Below are 20,594 nucleotides of genomic sequence, written 5' to 3' on the forward strand. Positions count from 1 at the left end.
TTGGTTTCATAATTCTCACCATTTCTAGTGGATATAGCTGTGTGGGAAATGTTCTCTCATGTGTACTGCAGACTCAGGATGGCTGTCTCTTCATAGCAGGATGGTTATGTGTGTGACTTCTCTGTCCATGCACTAGTGCATTGGGAACAATGATCATAGCAAGTGGAGAGCTAACACCTCACATCCTGGAGGAGATGAGGGGTAGAGAGTTTGTGCCCTGGTTACTGGATGTGTCTGAGAGGAAACAACAGGTTGTGCACACTGCCTCTTCTGACCTGGCTCCCTCCTGTGGCTGTTATACTAAGTCAGGGCAACACATGGTTTAGGAACCACACGCCTGGGCCTGATGGTCAACCCTTGAAAGAAGACACAAAAGACTCTATTGGTGACATTGACACTGAAGGACTTAGCATAGAGCTGCTGTGTGGTAGGTACGAGAGCTCTCCACAAGATTCCTCCCTACCTAACCTGTCCTCCTTTTAACCAAGCATTCCTCCCTCCTCCTTCCCTCCATCTCCAGGCCCTGGTCACATCCTCTACAGTCTGCTTCTCACTTAACTTCTTCAGAATCTACATAAGCAGGATTCCGTGGAAAAGCTTCTAGGCTCACAGACATCTTAAGGTTCATGTCCTATAGTTGGGACAAAGTGTCTTTGTAAAGGAAAGATTAAATACCTACGTGAATGTTGGTGGCCATGCCTACTCTTTTTCCTTGGGATTCCATTTTCCATGGTTTGCTATCCCTTACTTGGATGTTGTGTCTCTTCTACTTGGTGTGGGAGGCAGAAACACATCCTGCTAAACAGGTGACTAGTCTGCCTCCTCACCCCTTTCCATCACTTTCTGCTGTTCCTGTTGAGGCTATGGGTGCCTCCTGGGGCTGGTCCTTGGTAGATGTCAATGGTCCTTGCCAATTTCATATTCATAGTTCTATTGTTGGGGACCGTCTATGCAGAATATTATATTATCTGTTCGCTTATATTGTGATTCATATCTACCTTTTGGTAGATTCCCTAGATAACACCAATAACATTAGTTTGTCCAGAGTTCTGTTTGTTGTCAGAGTCCTCCAAGAAAAACAAAATATCCAGAGATGTGTTACTAAATGAGATGGTAATTCCCATCTTCTCAGTTTCAGCCTCCACATGGGTCCCCTTGGATGTGTCAACACAGAAGTGCTTATCCTCTGCAGTATTAGTACTCACTACATTCACACAGTCATCCTGTGGGGCAGAATTCACGATAAGCTGGTATGTATAAATCAGGACAGCCGGACCTACAGAAACTCTTGCTACTTCTGTCATTTACCTACTGCACAATGTTGCCATTTTTTAAGGCCACCATGAATGTGGGCAGAGCCAATTCACCCCATCTCCTCTTTAAGAGAAACGGAGGGAGGATGATATGACACGCAAACAACTTTATTGACTGGGTACTGTTTGCCCAGGGATGTAATGATGTTTATTCTGGTAAGCTATATCATTTCTTGCTAGGGTATCATTAAAGCATGTTTTTCTTGCTGTGTCTAAGTTTTCCTCTATCATATGGCTAAGGAAACGCAAAGTGTTCACCAGGCTGGAGATGGAACACCCTGTTTGACTAGATGCTGATGGTAAATTTGCATCACTCAGATCTGTGCATGAAAAATTTTCTGCCATGTCCTTCACCTCAAAAGGTGGAGGATAGAACCACCACAATATTGAAGAAGGAGAAGGCGAAAGGAGAAGGAGAAGGGGGAAGGGGAGGGGAGGAGGAGGGGAAGGGGAAGAAGGGGAAGGGGAAGGGGAAGGAGAAGGAGAAGGAGAAGGCACAGGAATCTTATACATACAAATATATAAAAATATAAATTTATATATAATGAAAACCAAAGCTATCTCTAGCATTATAATGGTGCATCATCTGATCAGAGATTAAAAACAAAACAAAATAAAATAAAACAAACAAAACACCAGTCCAATGCTAGACAGTAGTAGTGCCTTTAATCCTAGCACTTTGGAGACAGAGGCAGGCAGATTTCTGAGTTCGAGGCTAGACTGGTCTACAGAATGAGTTTCAAGACAGCCAGGGCTACACAGAGAAACCCTGTCTCAAAAAACCCCAAAACCAAACCAAACCAACCAACCAAACAAACAAAAAAACCCACCACCACCACCACCACCAAAAAACCCCAAAAAACAAACAAACAAAAAACCCAGCCCAACTACAACTACAAAGCAGTTATGAAGATTAGACCTGGACACAACTTCACTCTTAGAGGTTGAAACAAAGGGCAAAGAAACAACTGGTCTATTGAAATGATGAACAAATTGGCAAACCCTTGATTGCATCACCCAGAGAGGACAGACATTATTGAAATGTGACATATGGTAGAGGCAAGTAGGGTCCATGGGAATTCTAGGCAACTGCAGAGAGTTGAATGTCCTCAAAGAAAGAGATTGCTCATTCCACAGAACAGACCCCAACATTGGCATAAGAGGTGACTAAACATGGACCAACTTTTGCCTTCATGTTGCCACATCTTAGGTATGATTCATGATCTTAAGAGTACATATATTGCCCCAATACAGGGGAATGCCAGGGCCAAAAAGGGGGAGTGGGTGGGTAGGGGAGTCGGCGGGGGAGGGTATGGGGGGCTTTTGGGATAGCATTGGAAATGTAAATGAGGAAAATACCTAATAAAAATATTTTTTAAAAGTACATATATAATGAGTAATGTAAAGAGATCAATATGAGTACAAGATTGAAAGAGTAATACACTCTTTTCCAACAAGGACAGTCCAGGACCAAGAGCTTGCACAGTGGATCTTACCTACTGGCCATAAAGTACATTGGAGATCAATAATCCTCAAGGTGTTTCACCAGAGAGACAAGAAAAGAGCATTCCACTCTTAGTCTACAAAGCTAGTATTACCCTAATACCAAAAACTACACACCACACACACACACACACGCACACACACACACACACTTAAGCACAAATGCATGTACACACACATACATGCACAATGTATTTTAATATCCTTGATGAAAATCTACATGTACAGCTGAAAATAGATTCTTTGGGAGATCACACAACAAGCAGCTAAGTAGGTCAAGGGAAGAGGCCATGCTCAGCCACAGAGAATAAACTTCTGTTATCTTCTAAAATATACATGGACATGAGGTTGGTTGTCTGTAGCATGCCAGTTCCAGAGATGCTGAGCCTACCTAGAGCCATAGTTGTGTAGGTGGAATCTTAATCAAAAGGGAAGAATTGTAGGCACATGACAGGGGCTTCAGCAACAGAGCAGATGAAAAATTTTCCCAGTTCCAGAGGGAAATCCCTTACTCTACACAGTTAAGATTTTAAATGCAATGCAATGCAATGCAATGCAATGCAATGCAATGCAATGCAATGCAATGCAATAAAATAAAATAAAATAAAATAAAATAGCATAAAGGCAGAGGGTAATATGGCAAAGCAAAACTATTGAAAGAGGACCTTTTTTTGTGGGTGCAGTGAACTTTATTGATGCTACTCAAGAAAGTAAGGCTCCCTACGCTCCTCCCATTATTATGGGGGTCTGGGATGGAAACTAGAAACTCTTAGGGAGATGCTCAGTGTTGGGTCAGGGACTCCTCAGCAACCGAGGGCCTCTCTCTTGCTTATAGTACTCTTGCTGGGGTGGGTGGTCCAGGGTTTCTTACGCCTTGGAGGCCACGTAGTACATGAGGTGCACCACCCTGTTGCTATAACCATGCTCATTGTCATACCAGGAAATGAGCTTTACGAAGTTGTCACTGAGAGCAGTGCCAACACCAGCATCAAAAGTGGAGGAGTGGGAGTTACTATTGAAGTCACAGGAGATGACCTGGTCCTCAGTGTAGCTCAAGATGCCCTTTAGTTGCCTCTTGAATGCCTCCTTTACCACCTTCTTGATGTCATCACACTTGGCTGGTTTCTCCAGGCAGCATGTCAGATCCATGATGGATACATTGAGGATAGGGACACAGAAAGTCATGCCAGTGAGCTTCCTGTTCAGCTCTGGGATGACTTTGCCACAGCCTTGACAGCACCAGTGGATGCAGGGATGATATTCTGTGCAGGCCCACCTCCATCTCACCAAAGCTTACCAGAGGGGCTCTATCTGCAGTTTTCTGAGTGGCAGTGATGGCATGAATTGTGGTCATGAGTCTTTCCACGATGCAAAAGTTGTCATGGATGACCTTTGCCAAGGGGGTTAAGCAGTTTGTGGTGCAGGATGAATTGCTGACAATTTTGAGTGTGTTGTCATATTTCTTATGGTTCACACTCATCACAAACATGGATGCATTGGCAGAAGGGGCAGAGATGATGACCCTTTTGGCCTTATCCTTCAAATGTGCCTGGGCCTTTTCCATGGTGGTAAAGTCACCAGTAGACTCCATGACATACTCAGCCCCAGCATCACCCCATTTTATGTTAGTGGGATCTCACTCTTGGAAGATGGTGACAACCTTCCTGTTGATGATGAGCTTCCCATTCTCAGCCTTGACTGTGCTGTTGAATTTGCCATGGTAGAGTCATACTGGAGCATGTAGACCATGTAGTTGAGGTCAATGAAGGGGTCACTGATGGCAACAATCTCCACTTTGCCAGATGCAGAGGAGAAGGCTGCCCTGGTAACCAGGCACAACATGGCCAAATCCATTCACTCTAATCTTCACTACCATGTCTATAGGATGAGGCAGGCAATGAATTAGAAGATGCAGCTGTCTTGGGAACTGGGAGGAACAGAGACAAATTAGGACCATTGAAAAAAAAATGAACACAAACCCAAAATCAGTTACTTAAACAAGAGCAGTGAGTGCATGAATTAAAAGGAAACACAGATCATGAAACCCACAGTAACAGAAAGTAAAACTCGCAATAGCAAGGACTAAAAGCCTAGTAATGCCGAGGTGTATCAAGACCCATGGTGGAGTCCATCTGCTCTCCATCCAATAAGAGTTTCTCTGCATCAGGACAAACCCCAGAACACTGCAATGTCTTCTATGAACAAATTTCCATCCCTTTTCTCAAAGCTCTTCATGATGTCACTGTAAGGGATGTGTCAGTAACAAAAGAGAATACCTAAAGAAGTTTATCTATACAACCCAAGGAACTGCATTATTTTTTTTATCATGACATCGAACAAATACTCAACAACTTTCAACTAAGGAACAAAAGGTGTCCCTTCTCCCAAGCTCTCAAAGGAGGGGGAAGGCATAGCAGTTGGAAGAGCTGGTGAGTTGTCAAGGTGGGTCAGAAGCAGCTGGTCCCATGGCTTGGGTGGGCCTTGATGCATCCAGTCACCCAACTTCTCCAGCTTTCTAAGGTACTGGGGTTTCATGAGCTTTCCAACTAGTCAGCACAACTAGAGACCAAGCATTCAGACACACAGGAAGGTCTGAGGTGTTTCCCATCAAATTTTGAGGAGGACATTTTGACTTTAATAACAGGAAGCATGATATTAAGATGGGACAGACTCAGGAACTCTTTGCAGACCTGGATTAGGGATATGCCCTGGAGTAGTTTGAGAGTTAACTTACAGGCTGCTTTAATGGCTTTTTTGATATGACTGTGAATTCTCTAAAACTCACTACTATACACATCATTACCTCTACACTGATACTCAAGTCCTTTATCATAAAAACCTATGGGTGGACTTATAAAAGATGGTACCTGTTGCGGCTGGCCAGCGGCCCACATGTCTGGGTTCTAGCCTGGGAGGCATCCTGGAATCTGGAAGAGAAGAGGGAGCTAGGCGGCGCAAGAGAGAATGGAACTAAGAAAACTAGTCTGCTCAAGGTTCAATTTTACTATTCCCAGACACTGGATTATGAAGAAGGGGAAGGGGCCCATTCCCACCAAATCATCCTTGGAGTCCAGTTTCAGGTGACCTCATGATAGCTCTGGAACAGCTAGGCGGCAGGCAGTAGCAGTGGGAATGGCAGAATGATAGGGTGGCAGGCTCCACCCCAGAGGCTCTCTTCGTGCTAACAGTGAAATTTGTTCAGCCAGGTTTCAGGCTGAGGGGGGAGGTTACAGGTACCCTTTGTTTGACCCTCCAATGGGCTGTCTTTAGTGGACGTGGCATTTTTTCCATTTTGGAGGGATAGGATATGGCGAGTCCAGAACATAAGTAATAGGATAGGCAAACTTTTATGTTCATCAAAGCTTGGAGAACATAATAATAGTGGAAATGTATTCAAAGTGTACACTGATGAAATTCCTTATTTTCAACAACTATTTCATACTAGCAAAGTGTTTAAAATCTGAAAAATTAAATTTAAAAATGTCAAAGAACTATGCTCATTTATGAACAAAATTACGGGTGCTAGAAAATAAAAAACAAAAGTAAAAGCAAAAATTAATCCAAAAACCACTGAAGAAATATATATCAAAATGAATAAACCAGGAAACAAACTCAAATTCAGTAGGTCAAACAGATCAGGAAACAAACTCAGCCCCTTGGGCTGAAACCAGATCAACTATGTCTGTCTCCAAGTGATCAATAATATCAAAGTCTATGTAGCCCAATGTCTGAGTCCAGATACTCAGCCAACCAAGCAACAGCTTCTCTGTCTGCAGTGTGAGGACAAGACCCAGACCCAGCCAGTGTCTTCAATGGGCAGGGTCTGCAAGTCCTCACAAAGGCTCCAGTGACATCATTGCAAAAAAGTAACCAATCATGCTAATCACAAGCAAAAGATTTTTTTTTTTATTTTTGCTTTGTATCTACCAGAATAGATTTACTTTTCTCATGACCACAACCAACTTCCTGAGAAACAACATCCAGTACATAAGTTTTACTTAGTCCCTGGCTCTCAGTGAACCTGGACAGCACAGCTGGAGACTTGAGAAAATGGGTCTGAAGCAGCTGCTTCTGTGGCTTCTGCAGGTCTCAGTTCTGTGAATGAACCAATTTCTCCTTCTGGCTTTCACTGCCCGGGTGTTTCCTAACCTCCACAAACAGCACCCTCTCTATAATCCACAAATTCAGAAACAGGAGATGGGGTGAGTCCTCTGTCATTCAGACTTTAAGGAGGTCATTTTGACTATCATGAGAACAGCAATAACATCAAACTTGAATGGACTCAGAGGGCTTTGTGCTGACCTCACTGAGAGACATGGTTATTCACTAGAGAGTGAACACACAGGCTTTTTTTGATGTCCTTTTCACTCAGACCCTCAAATTCTACATGACTCTGCCTACCTCAAATCTCCCCATCTCCACAGGCAATGTGGCAGATCCCTTTTCCTTAAACTCATATTAATGAGAATCAAAGGAATGGAGGCCTGTGATGCCATGGGGAAATGTGCTGTCCTTCAACACTGCCAAAAGCAGGTTTGTCTCATGAGTTGCATGGTGCAGTAGAAGATTCTTGCTAGGATGGGAAATATAAAAACAAAAGGAAATACTATGAGAAGTAACAAAGCTGATGAATAGGATCCAAGGGCATGACATAGTCAAACTTCTTATTTTATTACTTTTTTATGTTACTATATACATAGCAACAAAGTCTTAAAAACCAATGTGCAAAATGTCAAAGATAAATGAAAAGAGGATAATATAAAAATGGATGATAAAAAAATACCCAAAGCAAATACACAAACTAAATCTAAAACTATGAACAGTAAATCCAAACCCCTACCCCAACACCAACCCACCAGGAAACAAACTCTCTATGTTCAGGTCCGTGGGGATCACAGATGTTCAATTCTAAATATGGGAAATAAAAATTAAAGGCCTCAGAACACAATTCCGAGTCCAACTGCTCTTAGCCAACAAGCAGCTAGCTTACAGCAGTATAAGGACCAGATTCAGGCCCAGCTGCTGCTGTACATGGGATTAGCACTTCTCACAATGACTCCTTGTGAGCTCATGGGACCGTGACCTAAACACATCTAAAGTTAAAAACTCTTTACCAGTTTCACCTTTTCATTGTTCTTCCCAAATCCATGACTTTAAACAGCTTCTAAGAGGCAGAGGTTGGTTTGGCTCAGGCTTTCAGAGGTTCAGGCACAGCATGATGGAGGGCTCAGCTGCTGGCACTGGCAGCAGAGCGTGAGGCAACTGGTTTCAGTGCATTAACAATCTCCCAGGTCTCCTAAGGACGCACTGCCTCCCAGCAGGCCACACATCCAAGGTTTCCCTAACTACTCAAACAGGGCTGCCTAAGGGGACCGAATGTCCAAACACATGAGACAGCACAGGACATATCACATCCAACCCATGACAAAGACCTTTTACTCTTAACAGCAATCATCAATAATAACAGAGAAAATGATACCTTGAGGAATATGTGGTTCTCTGGGGTATGGACACTGGCTTTAACTAGTTAGGAATTTATATAGGGTTTGTTAATGGTCTTGAGATTTGGGCCCTAAAATTCTGTATCAACACTTGGCTTTTACAGACTCATCATCTCTACAGTCAAGGTGTTCAATGCCTTTAGTTTTGAACTTCAACTAATGGGATTAAAGGGTATGGCTCCCATCTGTCACTGAGATGCTGTAAGATGTTCTGTGTCCACTGTATCCCAGGGCTCGATCCTACAGGCCACCAAGGAAGAAGCTTCATCACAACTGTCCCACAGGATCCTTGTCTGATTTCCCATTAGAATCCCCAGGTCTCATAAGACAGGGATTGATGTTAGTACTATTGTTGAGAAAGTCTTGTCATTTCAGATTACTATACACAAAAATCCTTTAGTTCTATGGCCATGGGAGATGGAGCCAGGCCATCCTTTGCCCTCCAACAAAATGTCCTGGTTTGCATCATTACTAAACGGTGGATATTGAGTTTATGTTATTGGAAATACTGAAGTTAAAGTAAACCTACCACACGATGGAGGGTAGGAGGAGGACTTCTTTTTCTCTCCATTACAGTTTCTGTCCCTGCATGTTCAAGTGGAAAGACTATACTCAGTACATTATTCATTTGTCTTATACTCTGTTTAAGACCTGATTTTCATCTCTGCCCTGCATGGAGACAAAATAGTCTAAACTATCACAAACTGTCAGAAAATATCATCTAGGAGATTTCTTGCCAAGCTTTCCCCTTGTCTTCTACTGTATATTTTGAGGATCAACAGATGGATAAGTTCTGACTATCACTAGAGCTTCAACTTGATTTAGTCCCTGCCATTGACATGGCCATATCCACTGCCATCTGCCTGTATTTTTCCTCATTGAACCTGATATTCATGTGTCTGCGTAGTCCTTCATCTGGACTTTGTCCTTTCCTTTTGCCTCTGCAACTGGGCCCAAGTCTGTAGCTCTGATCTCACACCTAAGCTGTTTTGCTAACTCTTTTGCATCTTGGTTCCCATTCTTCTCTCATCACTGCATACTCTGTTGCTATTTCTACTCTCCTTCTTTTGAAGCTGAAGTATACTGTTGACTCTGAAACTTTTAATGTTTAATGTCACTGGATGACCTGTGGATAGCTCTCAACCAAGCACAGAGAAATTACATATATATGAAAAGAAAAGGGAGAGAAGAAAAGAAAGATAAAAATTGAGAGATAGCAGAGAGAGTGGTATTTACTGTCTACTATATGGCTGATCACTTATTATTTGTAACTGAAATTGAAATAACTGAAGCTGTTCACCCCAGCAGTAGTTACCAGTTAAAATGGGAGTGTCTGACAATTCCTGCCTTTGAAACTTCTACAACTTGTGAATTTGTTACTCAGTAGATTCTGATATTGTGGAAAGACACAAGTTTTCCTTTGTGTGCTTAGGATACATCCTTTTTTTAGGCTGGCATAACTGCCCATGAGCACCTTCCACCTGCTGTGTTGAGTCTTGGTAGACTCTCTGTACTCAACAAGTAGTGTTTCAGAGGGGCCCCAGATTTGAGGCCAGTTGCTCTAGATGGCAATACATCCAGAGCTAAAGTTTTCACTTTTATTTCTGCTCTTTCCAAATACTTCTTGACTCTTTAATGGAAATCTTGTCTTTGAAGAAATTCCTCCACAGGACTATAGCACTTTCCTAGTGGTGTGTAAACTATGTGAAATGTTGCTAAGATCAAACCACCATGGCACCTATCAAGGGGAATGGCCTCCAAATTATAATTATAATGACCATCCTTGCAAAAACTCATCCATTATAACACAATTCTTTTTTACATGTGTTTATTTTGTGTTTCCCTACTTATGTATGGCAGGTATACCCATGCCATGGCATATGTGTGAAGATCAGAAAACAAGTAGCAGGACTCAGTTCTCTCCTTCCAACATTTAGGTTCTTTGGATAGAACTCAGATGGTCAGGATGGGTGACAAGCACCCTCACCTACTGAACCATCTTACTGGCCCCATACCACAATTTTTGCTTTTATTTATTAACAATTTTCAAATGAAAAATATTCAAATATCCACAGGAGTGTAGCAGAGAGGAGACCTAATATCCATCTATTCATCAAATTGTCTCAAGCTCATGTGTGTTAATTTTGATAAAAGATAAATCCAAGAGAAAAAAGACAAACCCGGGCCTGTGTCAATGTCTTGTCTCACTAAGCACCTCAACTCTGACTTGCCCTGCCTGTGTTCATAACTTCAGGTTCATTCTCCCAGCCTGTGCTGGCTACAAAGTTACCCTCCTCTGCACCTCATTGACACAAAAGACTCTTCTGCATGGTGAGCAGCTATGTCAGTGCTGGTGATCAGGTATACAGTAAGCAACCAAATCTAAGGTCGCCTCTCCTTTATCTCCTGAGGTACAGTTTGAAATCAAAAAAGCATCAGAACTCCAGGGTCTGAAGTGGCTTCTCTGGATGCAAAGACATTATCAACCAGGGCGGAGATTTTGTTCGTATCTGAATTTTGTATAGACAATGAGCTATTACTATGCTCTATTCCATGGCCATGGGAGTAGCTTTAGTTCGTGACAGTGTCTAAAGAAAGCCAAGTAAAAATAAATACATTTTGGATCTGAGAACATTATCATAAAAAACTTCTGTGGCAACATGTATAACACAGGTTCCTCAGCAAGTAGACAGGAGACGAGAGGAACACACCGGTTATCCTTGCAAACTCATATGAAGAAAGGAGCTCCAGAAATATCATGCCACTTGGAGTCAGCCAAGGGAAACACTGACTCCAATGCCAACTGTGGCCATCTACAAAGCAGTTCACGCATCACATTCTCTGAACGTGGTGTTACTAGTCATATTTCCATAATGGATGGAGCCACTCTCACTTTAATAACAGACTGACTTCCCTGTCTCTGTTCATCTGCATGCCCAGACTCACAGATACTGGCTGAGCTTATTATGTCCCACCCTACTCAACTCTGTCTTTCTTGCTTCCTAGGCATCTTGATGGCCTTTGAAGGTTTTAGAATTTGCATGTAAGTGCATATTTCATACAACTGTGAAGATACTCTTCGTGTAGCTCTTATCCTGCATGACCCATGTTTAAGGAACTTGAACATCAGGAATCAGAACTTCTTCTGTCCTCTTTCTTTTCTTAAAGCAGTGTGGTCACCAGCTTGGAGGCTTTGCATATGGAGACCATTGATTCTTTTCTTCCATTACTTTTTCTTCTTATTTATTGTTTTTCCTGAACCACCTCCCAGAGTTTGCCGCAGTCTCTGACCCTCAGAGACAAGAATGACATGGACACCAAGGCGGGTTCACGCAGCTGCAGCAGATTCTGCTTTACTTGCAGCTTCCTCTACTTAGGGCAAGGGCTATATTTATACAGTATCAGCAACTGACCTCATCTCACTCCACACCACCTCATCCAATCAGAATCACACATGCTCCAGACATGAGCTCAGGTTGGTCACAGATATGCTGACAGATCCGAATCACGAGGAATAATCTAATTTGGCAGGCAGCTTATGCATGCAGTTTCACTGCGCATGTTCGGGCAAGGCAGTAAACATGTGGGTTTCATGGGGCCTGGCAATGGGCCAGGGCACCATCTTGGCCCATGCATCCGCACCCACTTCCCGCATCTCCCCTTTTTGTTTTATTAGAAGCTCTGGGATCAGCATCTGTCTTAGTTTGCCCCCTTTCGTGCCACATCCTTACCCATCATGGGAGTGACGAGCTCACTTTTGCCATCCTGTCTTAGGTTGGTATGCGCATGTGAGGGTCTTACCTGTCACTGATTACTGATCCAGCATGTTGAGCCAACAATGGGGGGATGTTCCTGCTTCCAAGGCTGCCATCGCCTGCACTAAGGGTCGTTTATCAGTCTTGTGCCACCTTCGCATATGTGCCATCCACCAAAGCATTCCTCCACATACAACAGTCAGCAGGAGTGCCCAAAAGGCCATCCCTCCCCAATTTTTTAAGAATCCCACAGTTCCCTGGATGATCTCCAGCCATTGCTTTGCAGTTGCAATCTCCACATGGGTGTTGTTCAAGGCAACAATTGATGCTTGTAATTCCTTCATCTTTGTGTCGAGATCATGACTCCAATTTCCTAGCAGCATCACACCAATCGCATGTGACAGATTTGCAGCTCTGGAAAAATTCTAATACTGAACAGAGGTTACACACATTCCTGACATATGAGTAATGCAGGAAGCAAATACTAATTGCTCCAAAATCTAGGCAAAAGCAAAATTTGAGCAATTCTATCTTCAGGGGAAATGGCAGACACCCCTCTGGGGGAGGAAACCATGATCGTAACCTCTCTCTCATAGTCAGGATCAATGACACCAGGATGGATAATTAATCCCTTAATGGCTGCTGAACTACGTCCTAATAAGAGGCCAACTGTGGTTTTTGGCAAAGGACCCTTAAAGTCTGAAGCAATCATCTGCACACCCATTTCTGGGGTTAATATGAGTCTGGTGGTGGCGCAGATGTCCAGTCCTGCACTTCCTGTTGTGGCTCTTCTGGGGACGCCTGTAGATGATTTCACCAGGGAATGTGTTGAAGGTTTGGCCATGGTGTGGGAGTCTGCTGCATGGCCCCATATATTTGTGGGCCCTGAGGCTGGGGGCCCCACACTCCGTTTTTTGGCCTAGCGCCTGTGGAGTGAGAAGTTAGGGGGTGACCATCTACATCCCACTTGGATTGACATTCTCCGGCCCAATGACTTCCTTTATGACAGCGAGGACATAACTTGGGCTGCCACACACCTGTCTGAATCTCCTGTCTTCCTTTACTAGGACAGTCTCACTTGAAATGACCTGGCTGCCTGAAAGAGAAGCATCCTCCCTGGTTTCCCCCTTGCCATCCACCCTGACGAGGAGTCTGCCTTTGAGCCTGAACTATGGCTGCCACCAACCCCTGGTTGGTCAGTGGAGTGTCCACCACATCTCAGCAAACCTTTAGCCATAAATCCAGTGGTTTGCTCTTATAAGGGCATATGGTGCTAGGAAGTCTGCAAACTTCTCATTGGGTTCCTGTATCACCTTAGACAAGCTGACCCCAAGGTCTCCAGTGCCTGATAGCATCTTCCAAGCTCTAAGAACACAGTTATTAATCTGCTCATAAATCTATATAGGATAACCTGTTTGACTGTTGGCAAAATTCCCTTGCCCCATTAACATGTCAACATTCCAGGCTGCATTGGGGAGTCCAGCGGCAGCATTAGCCGCAGCCTGCTCAACGACATGCTCAATATAAGCAGCCTTCCATGTTAAATAACCTCCTCCCAAAATAATGGCCTTGCACAGGTTCTTCCGATCAAAGGCGTCATGCAGTACAGCTGTAGGGACTCAACCTGAGTTATGGTAAAGGCAGCCTGGACCCCATAAGTCGAAACTGTTTCCTTCAATCTTTGTATAACCTTCCAACCCAGGGGTTCATGATACCATTGCCCCTGTTGATCCTGAAATACTGGGAAGGCCCCTGCAATGGAGGGCACATTTTTCCAGATTTCTGCATAAAGACTACATTTTCCCCTTTTGTCTCCCTCATCTTTATGGGGGGAGGAGAAGGCAACAGAGGGGTTGATGGTTCAGGCAGTCTACCACGCCTCAAACTCAAGCAGGACATCTGACTACAGATGTCACTGTCACTATCAGTCCCGTTGCTGTCACTAGTAGACCCTTCAGAGCTAGATTCCTTCTTCGCTTTATTATCTTTGGTTTCTTGTTTAAGCTGTTTAGATTTTCGGCTGCTACTCTAAAAAGCAATCTCCTTAGCCTCCTCAAGTGCTGCTGCTCATTCCTCTATTTCAGCATTGTACTTTTCACTGGTGTCCCTCAAGCATGCCCTGACCAAGTTCCAGATGGCTAACATCCCTACAGGTAGAGGGTTCTTCATATCAAAAGCTTGGAGATCCCTTCCCAAACGCTCCCAGCACTGTTGATTAATATACCCTTCCTCTAAAAACCATGGGGCTTCCTTGGAGAGGGTGTCCAGAAATCTCTCCACCGTCTCTGCTTTCATGTTAATACCGCTTCTTTTAAGAAGCTAGGTCAACACCATTTTTACTTTAATTTTAGACGCAGTTGAACCCATGTTGCTGAAATTCCCTTCGTCTCTATTCCTGAGAACCTTGGTGCTCTGTCCCCTTTTTTCTGGGGAGCCTGTCAGGCCTATGCTTTTTTACCCCTGCTTACCAAAATTTCCCCGTATGGGTCACCACTTGCTGCAGTCTCCAACCCGCAGAGACAAGAATGACATGGACACCAAGACGGGTTCACGCAGCTTCCGCAGCTTCCTTCCTTTTTACTTGGGGAAGGGGCTATTCTTATACAGTAGCTTCTGCTTTACTTGGGGCAGTTTCACTGCGCATGTTTGGGCAAGGCAGTAAACATGTGGGTTTCACGGGGCCTGGTAATGGGCCAGGGCGCCATCTTGGCCCATGCAGCCTCATCCGCTTCCCGCAGAGTTCACTGAGATCCTTAATATATGTATTGAAATGACCAACAGAGGAAGAATACATGCCATTGTTTTTTTCATATATGCCATTGTTTCTTTTTCAATACTCCCAGAAACTCTGTTTGTTGAGAACAGCTAGAATAGGACCTTCACCACAACACCCATGTTGTTCAGGTATGTAAGGTCCTATTCATTGCCCTGACCTGCATGTCTTAAACAATGACAAATTTGAGATCAGGAGACACGAAGGAAAGAGACAAGACAAAAATTCTGTTCTAGTCTCATTTACTCTTGGGAAATGGAGGGTTTATAAAGCTGAAGACCACAAACGGTATTTGCTCAGGTGCACAGGCCAAATTGGTGCTTAGTAATACATTGACACCAAAGGAATGTCCCCAATGTAAAATGTCCCAAGAGCCCCTATTGTAAAGTGTCCCGAGTCAACAGAAGCAAGATAGAAGAAACAGTGTTAGTTAATAGATGATGGCCCAGGGACAGGATAGAGACTGAGATTCCAGGGGTTTTTGATCCCCAACAATTCATTACTCATTTTCCAGCACAAAAGTAAATTAATTGGGCTGGGATTAACAGTTGGGGAAGTGCTTCCTTTTGCTGCCAGAGGTCATGGGTTTGAGTCCTAGCACTATGTAAAAACCTATATCTCTCCTGGCCACATATTGACAGATATCTGAGGACCCAAGAGACACAGGGTATTCAGACTGTAAAGCGTGGGAAAGGAAGATGGAGTCTGTGTGGCCATCCCAAACAATGAGCTTCTAAGATGTGAGGGCACATGGCTCAATGTTTGTGCCTATATCGGAATCCTTTTGAAGGATAATGGACAAGTATTTCCCATTCAGTAGCCTTATTCTATTTCTAACAAGTCCACTCTTAGTGTTTCCTAAAATGGTTCAGCAACTTCCTTTCTTCCTAAAACAATTTTTTTTTTTTACTATATCCTGGCATTAACACATTTAGCCATCCATAGCCTGGAATATCTTATAGAAAATCAGCTTGTTTTCTAAGAGGTCTAAGACCATGAGGTATCACTGACTCTCAGGGCATGCTGGTGTGAGGCTTCCCTCACTGCTCCCAGTAAGGTTCCTGCTGCAAATCACATTTGTCATTACACTCAACTGCAGGAAACACTAGGACATTGAGTAAAAGTGGCTTCTGTCATCATAGATACCAAAACCATGCTATAGGGGACTGGAGATATGTTCAGTAGGTAAAATTGCTTTCTACACAAACATGAGGATCTGTTTGCTCTCTGGTACCCCCATAAATGGCAGGGATGGGAAAATGCACATCTGTAATCTCAAAGTTGTGTGTGTGTGTGTGTGTGTGTGTGTGTGTGTATGTGTGCAGGAGGATTTACTGAATTTTCTGGTCAGCCACTATAGCTGAAATGGTGAGTTCATGAGAGATTTATGGTGATTAATGAGAGACTGACTATATCTCAAGGGAAAAGGGCAGAGCGATGAAGGCCTGGCATGCACACATGGACACACACGTTTGCACACACACACACACACACATCACACATTCACATATACCACTCTGACCACATACACAGATTAACTAACATTTTTATAATAGTGTAAGCATCTGCTAATGAGTTGGATGCTTATCATTCCCAGATTGAGTCTGATTTCTGTCTATAATTCTGCCTCCCTGACCATTTCCAAACTACAATCAATGGTCAAGTCTGATGGTGACATTTATTCTGGGGTGACATAAGATGTGTTACAGGATGTCTGAGTAAGGGCTGCCATTCTGGCACCACTGTGACACTTGCAGGATGGAAATCTACTTGGTAGTCAATATTTCAGCCCCTTTCCCAGGTCTGTGATCACACAACACAGTCTCTCTTCTCTATGCCTCTTCAGGGCTGGGATGTGGCTAAGTTGACAGAAACATCTGTGGAAATATGGATTTGGGGTGATAAAAGATCTTCCCTTTATCACTTGCATGGCAAATGTGACATGTTTCTCTATCCTGCAAAGACTGGCTACAGGAAGAGGTTCAGTTGCCCCACAGGAAAGCACAACCAGAAAATTCCTCATTGATAGATACTTCATCTGTCTTGTTACCTGGCTCTGTCCAAATATAATAGTTTTCTGCTTAAATTTCTTGTCAGTTGTCTCCAGGCTCTTTTAACTTCTGGTTTTCTACTCAACTCTCCCATGTTTCCTGTTTCACAAATAGTTAATTTGGTGGTTTGCAAGAACCAGCCCCTCATGTCAGGGCTTTCTTAGCTGAGAGTAAAATGTCATATTTTAAGATTTCAAAATTAATTTTCAAATGTATATATTATGCCATGATCTGTTTCTGGTGTTTTATCACTGCAACAGACAGTAATAAGTGCACTTTTCAGGTGCCTAGGGGCCCGAGACCTGACATACTTACGATGGCATCTATTCCTACTGCTGTACTCTAAAGATCAACCATGTGATGCCTACAATGCTTGGATGCTCTCAAGAATGATCATGATACTTGGGGCTACACAAACCCTAACCTTAGCAGGCAAGGTGATACTGGCAATAATTCCAGCAAATGCCAGAGGCAGCACCAGTTCCTGTAAGATGATTCTGCAGCATATATTAAAGTCAAGGAATCTTCCCATGAGGACTTCCATGGTTCATAAAAACCTGCAAGCAGTCTGTCGCACAAATTCTCACCTACCCATCCTTTCCTTCTCATACCTCAGGAGAGCACCAGAGAAGATCCAACATCCATAACCATGATGAGGACTACATCTTCCCTTATAGTGAAAGGAGAATGTTGGCCCCATTGCTGTGGGTGGGGTCATCATTCTGTCTAAGCCACATTGATCCCCAGTGTGGCTACCACATATTCCTCCTCCCATCTGGCATGGTCCTGTGGCCTATTATTTGAATCAATCTAAGGTGCACTGTGATTCAAGTTTCAATGTCTTCTGATTTAATGTCAATATGGAGAAAGTAGAGTTTATGACAACACAGTTAGAGAAAGTTATGGTGAGGAATGATGGGGACTACATTGTGTACCAAATCTTTACTCATCTCATCAACAATGTTATATGCAAGAAGATGAAGTCTGTGTCTTTAGGCAGCCAGTCACTATGCCCAGGTAGTCATGTGAGGTAGAAAATGATTTTGCAGTTACAAAGACTTCGGTGAGTTATAGACCAGATTCACCAATCTGGAGGAGGCAGCCACGAGCTACAGCCAGCCTTCCAGTATCATGCTTTCTTTGTCCAGTGTCACCTGAAAGGGACCAAGTCAAACATTTGAATTTGACATGAGTTAAGAGTTAGATGGGTAACTCTCAGACAAATCTGAGTGCAGAACCTTAGTATTATAGGAGTTGGAACCAAAGTAATATTCAGGAGACCTTAGGCATTCTGAAACATTTTCAGATGAGAAATACAAATGGAGAAAATGGACTCTCACTCCCCCTACCATGATAGGTTATCCAACCCCAAGATGTCATCCATAAACCATCTATGGGTATGAGATACTAAATGGACTTAGTGTATGTAACAATAAAGTTTCTGTATTTTTTAATGCTACATTAGTTGAGGCTTAGCCATAATGGAATTCTTCTTCTCCTTTGGACTAAAGGAGAGAAGGCACATGCAAATGTTACCTCCATCTACCAATTACTCAAGGTCTACAGTAAAGGAAGACTGAAAGGTGCAAAATTTATGCCTGGTGGAACTGAACAGTGGTATGACCTGGGGCAAATGAACTGAATAATGCTCTCCAGTCCACACTATTAACACAGAGCACATAGTGCCGCCTTTAACTTTTTATCTTTGTGACAGGGGTCTTGGCCTCTCTATAGCTTTGCTTGGCCTGGAACTCATCATGTAGATAGACAAGGCTAGCTTCAAGTTCAGAGAGATCCACTTGCCTCTGCCTCCCAAATGCTGGGTGGGACTAAAGACAGGTACCACCACAACTGGCAAGAGTGTTCCTTTTTTTTGGGGGGGGGTCCCAATTTTAAGGAGAGTTTATGATCTCACAAAAACCTTCCCTCTGTCTACGTCACAATCTACTTTTCACCTGGTTTTAAAGGTCTTATTATGATTTCAGGTTTTTGGAGTGAGATCCTTGTGAACCTCTGCACTTAAGCTCTGTGTCATTGGTATTAGCAACATCGTGTTTTCTGAGAGGCTATGATTTCAAATGAATCACTCATAGGGAATAATAACATAGTGAATATAAATATTATCATCAAACAAATGGCTTTGTTTAGTTATGTTTACTATCTTGGATATTTAGGAGACTCTTCTGTTCAGATGATACCAAAAATCCTGTGATGGCACACAGTGGGTTTGTTATTGCTATGCCCCTGTTCTCTTTTCAGTATACTAAAAAAAAGTCTATTTTCTCTCTCTACTCAGGTTAAAATAGGCTGAGCTCCTGTCTTGGCCATTTGAATTGCTGTTGACACGACACCCCCGACTGTATTTATTTCTCCCATCTGGAATCTGAGAACACTGAAACATCATCTTCTCTATCCAGCAAGGGTTTCCTCTAGAGCTAGCCATTCTCATACTGTGTCCCTTCATGCAGAACTGGTGAAGATTTCTCCTGCAGGGAGGGACCTTCTTCATAGGGGTGCCAATCACTTCCATAACGCTCCTTCCCTTCTGCCGTCTCTCTTCCCCTAGGCTTTACTTACTCATCATGGGAATCTATTACACAAATCATATCTTTTGAGTTGGTTCTGTAAAGTACTGACATCAGGAAGAATTTGGCTTAGGATCCCCTAGAGACCCCATGGAGCATCAGGAAAAAGTCTATCTGGAAGATGACATCCTGGGATTGGAACTGAGAGAACATCCGTGAATCTCAGATTATCAATACCCGCAGGAGTTCCTCCATTTTAGAGAGAAAATGCCCAGTGCCTTCAAGAGAAATCTGCCTTCCCCATAGCCTGTCCATGTACCTCTCCCTGTAAGAACTTGACTCAGAGCCAATATCTCAATTGTACTCATAATCATACATCTGTCCTAAGTTCAAAGCTGGATCACATCAGCATGAAAATATCCAGAATGAAATTCCATCTGATTATACGATGGTTGGGAAGAAGTTTAGCATGTAAAATGCCTACTCCTCACCCCAGCTCTGGACCTAAAGGGGATTGAATCAGCCATGGCTGGTCCTTGCATGCCCTCCTGATTTTCTGGCATGTACCAGGTACAGGCTTCACACGTTTGAAACCAGCCTTCTCTGGCAGTGTACTTTGTTTTCTCACCATCACTACATCTGTTTCTATAGCACAGCCTGTGCTGACTCAGCTGCCTGCCCTCACTGCATCTCCTGAGTACTAGCCAGACTCTCCTGCATCCTGAATGGTGATTTCATGGTGACTGGCTTACTATATATCCTGGGACTGGCAGAAGTCAGGGAATAATCCTTAGTTTCTTCTAAAATATTACTCAGACTTATATAACTACCAGGGTTCTGGGCTTACCAGCCAATTCTCTGGATCCAAATATGCCTCAACCAATGCATGGCTTCTAGTATCTGGAATTCAGCCTGAGGAATCCACAAAATCTCACCTAACAGCCACACCACACACTTAGAGGACCTGGTGCAGACCCATGCAGGCCCTGTGCTTACTGCTCCAGTTTCTGTGCTCATATGCACCCTGCTTAGTGGATTCAGAGGTCCATTTTCTCCTGAGTTCTCTATACCCTTTCATCTCTACAATCTTTCTTCCCACTCTTCTGCAGGAATCTGGAGCTTCCAGTCCATCAACAACACAGCCATTAAAAAATGGTGCATTTCCAGTGTGCA

The 20,594-nt window shown here is 43.3% G+C and overlaps 2 pseudogenes; both read right to left on the reverse strand.

Annotated features, from left to right (window-relative positions):
• Nucleotides 1-737: 737 nt before the first annotated feature.
• Nucleotides 738-1,658, reverse strand: LOC147000589 (uncharacterized; annotated as a pseudogene).
• Nucleotides 1,659-3,683: 2,025 nt separating this feature from the next.
• On the reverse strand, nt 3,684-4,658 carry LOC110312014 (glyceraldehyde-3-phosphate dehydrogenase pseudogene; annotated as a pseudogene).
• Between the last annotated feature and the right edge of the window lie 15,936 nt (nt 4,659-20,594).

The sequence above is a fragment of the Mus caroli genome, unplaced genomic scaffold (genome assembly GCF_978045245.1).
Source record: "Mus caroli unplaced genomic scaffold, Mus_caroli_1 scaffold_17, whole genome shotgun sequence".
Taxonomy (NCBI): Eukaryota; Metazoa; Chordata; class Mammalia; order Rodentia; family Muridae; genus Mus; species Mus caroli.